We start from the raw sequence: 3,215 nt of genomic DNA on the forward strand, positions 1-3,215 counted from the left end.
ATTAAAGTGTAAAGTTGACTTTTTTAATGTCAATTGTTTCATCATCACTCCATAGTACATGGAAAGGCACAGATTGATGTATTTTGCTGGCATCTTCCTGACGCACCCTTGCCCTAAATAAATCTGTTTGCCAGGATCTTGTCGCTTAAATTAGCCATCTCAAACTCTTGGTCCTGCCAACACAGTCAGTCGTGCCAGTGTTCTCAGCATCTACTGGCACATGAGCTATTGCCTTTTTCTTTGGCTTTCTACAAGTACCTGGGGCCATCATACTTCCTTCACAATACAGCAGTCTGGCCTAGGTGTCCCTGAGAAAGACTTCAGGATTGGTTGGACTCACTCTGGTTATCTCCAGGGTGTGCATCCTTCACAATGTATTTTCAGCTACACAATATATTGTTCAAAATTTGTCGTGCACATACTCGCAGATTGGCAGAGCCACCTGCCAGAGATGAGAACCTTTTAAGTTGTTGTCAAACGTCATAAAATATGTTCCATGATTAATTTTGTGGGCACAGATTGGTTTTTGCACAGAGTCCAAAATTTGGGATATGTCACAGTGACTAAATGGCACCGGCATGCTGAATGAATTTGGAATTTGTTTTGTCAAGTGTGGGAGCAGGCACACAGATGGGCTTTGATCCAGTGGTGCTGCTTGGAATTCTCATTATAGCAATGGTGTCACTTGTCACGTGGAGTTGGTGATAATGCTGCCAAGTTATGGAAAAAGCACGGCAAATAGGAAAGTACAAAGGCCAAGCAAAAGGGCTTAGATAGCACAGAAAGCTTTCACTATTAGCTGACTTTTGTTTAAAGGACATAAACATTATTTCAGACCTGTCAAAAACAGGCATAGTAGATAGATATACAGGCAGAAAAGAAAACTTCCAATTGACAGGGCCCTTTAAGAATGGTTCTTGTTAACCTAGGTTGAGAAGATGAAGTAAAACAAACATGTCCTTGATTTTTCTGTTAGGCTATGAAAGAAACCTTTGAGCTACAAAAGAATCTTTCTGCAATATGTAGCAATACCCAAGGTATTTTACTTTATAAGAAAAGCTTTGTCTATTCAAAATGTCAGCAACCAATCTGGGAAGTAGACACACACATACACACACACACACTTACAATGGCAAAGAAGTACAGCATAATTTTCACCAAATCCGCACATCAGAATTCTCCACAGGACTTTGCGAATGTATTTATGAGGCAGCTAAAGCAGTGCTTAGAGGGAAATTTATAGCTATATATGCCTTATTTAAAAAGAAACAAGATCTCCAACCTCCAAGGAGGAAAAAAATTAAATACAAAACTAAATAAAAGGGAGGAAACACAAAGGCTACAGCAGAAATAAAATATGGAGTAGAAAAAAGTAAAATAATTGGGGGAATCAGTGAAAACAAAATTTGGTTTCTTGGAAAAGGACCACAAAATGTCAATATTTTAGCTAGACTGAGAAAGAAAAAAGACATTACTAACATCAGGAAGGTATACCAAATTTAAGAGAATAAAAAGGAATATAGTGAATATTATGAAACCCTCTCCCACATGCGTGCAAACATATACACATTGATACGTGCAAACTATATACTATATATGTATATGCCATCTAAGTTATCTAGTTTGCTGACACACATAATGGTGTGTATGTATGTGTGTATATATGTATTTATACATGTATTTATGTACATATGTATGTATACATACACACATATTCATTATGTAATTGTGATTCTGAAACCCTCCAGTATGGGTATAAATCTTTGTATTTCTAAAAACTTCAAAAATTTTTTGTGACATTCATTCTTTGTTGAGAACTACTGGCCTAGCACATAGTAAGCATTAAAAAATGTTGACTAACAAATACTTTCTGTATCATTCAGGATCAGGTAAAGTTGCATATAACACAAAAGTCCAAAATAATAGTACAGTTTGTGTAGGAAAAGGAAATCCAGAGATAAGTAATTTGGAACAAGTATGATAGCTCCACAGTAACATCAGAGATCCTGGTTTTTGTTATTTTGTACCATTATTCCAGGACATGGCTTCCATAGTCAAATTTACTCATGAGCTGGGAAGTTTGCAGGCATTGCAGTCATTACATGTAAATTATACACCAGAAAAAAAGAATAAGGATTTGCAGAAGGGTAAAAATTGCCCTTCCCAGTTGAGTTAGCCTTTATGAAGCTCCTTTCTAGAGGTTCCAAGTAATATTTTTACCTTTATGTCAATAGCCAGAATTTAGTTACATGACTCCATCTGCTGCAAAATAACCAGAAAATAGAGTCTTTATTTTTGTCTTACCTTACTTTATTTTATTTTTGGTTCTGGGGATAGAATTCAGGGCTTGCATGCATAATAAGCTACACTCTACCACTTCCAGCCCTGAAGTCATTTGTTTATTTGATTTTTGGCACTAAGAATTAAACCCAGGGCCTCACACATGCAAGGAAACCACTCTGCCACAGGGTTATACCTCAGGCCCCTGGAAGTCTTTTGTTTCAAATGACAATGGATGCAGCTATGAAATCTCAACTCTGTCCCTCAGGAACAAGGGGGAAATGGACACTAGGATAAATTCTTCCCAGCTTTGCCATATCATATCACAACTTCTAAAACTCACCTATAAACTTGGTTTCTAGAGCAATCTAAGTCAATGAATTGATTTTCCCTCACTGGAGTTTTTCAAAAAATTATCTCAAGAGTACTTACTAAGTAGATGCTGTTTGAGAGAGGAGAAATAGCGTGTTCCTGCTCCGGGGAACTTTTAAACAATTTGGGCAAAAGAAACCCGTATAAAAGGAACAATCCAGAACGCTATGTACCAGTATGTGCTGGAGAACTGTTTTGTGGTTTGAACCACTACCTTGAGCTTAAAAACTTATTTGATCTAAAAACGAACTCAAACTAACTTTAAATGAACCACATTACTATGTTGACCTATACTGAGGAGGAAAATCAATATTTGTCAACAATAAAGCATTCCAAAGTGTGAAGGTTAAAACAAACCAATAAAAAATGCTCTTCAGATCTGTTGTTCTTAATGCTTCCTGTAACTTTTCAGGTATAGATAAAACCTTGCAAAACGATATTAGAATAATTTTTAGCTTCTTAATCTTTCCACTGATATGATCATCAAATGACTGGTTGGAGGAAAACCAGACCTAGACTATAACCTTATCAAATCAATTTAGCAAATATGTTCTTATTACCCA

This window comes from Marmota marmota, unplaced genomic scaffold (assembly GCF_001458135.2).
Source record: "Marmota marmota marmota unplaced genomic scaffold, marMar, whole genome shotgun sequence".
Lineage (NCBI taxonomy): Eukaryota > Metazoa > Chordata > Mammalia > Rodentia > Sciuridae > Marmota > Marmota marmota.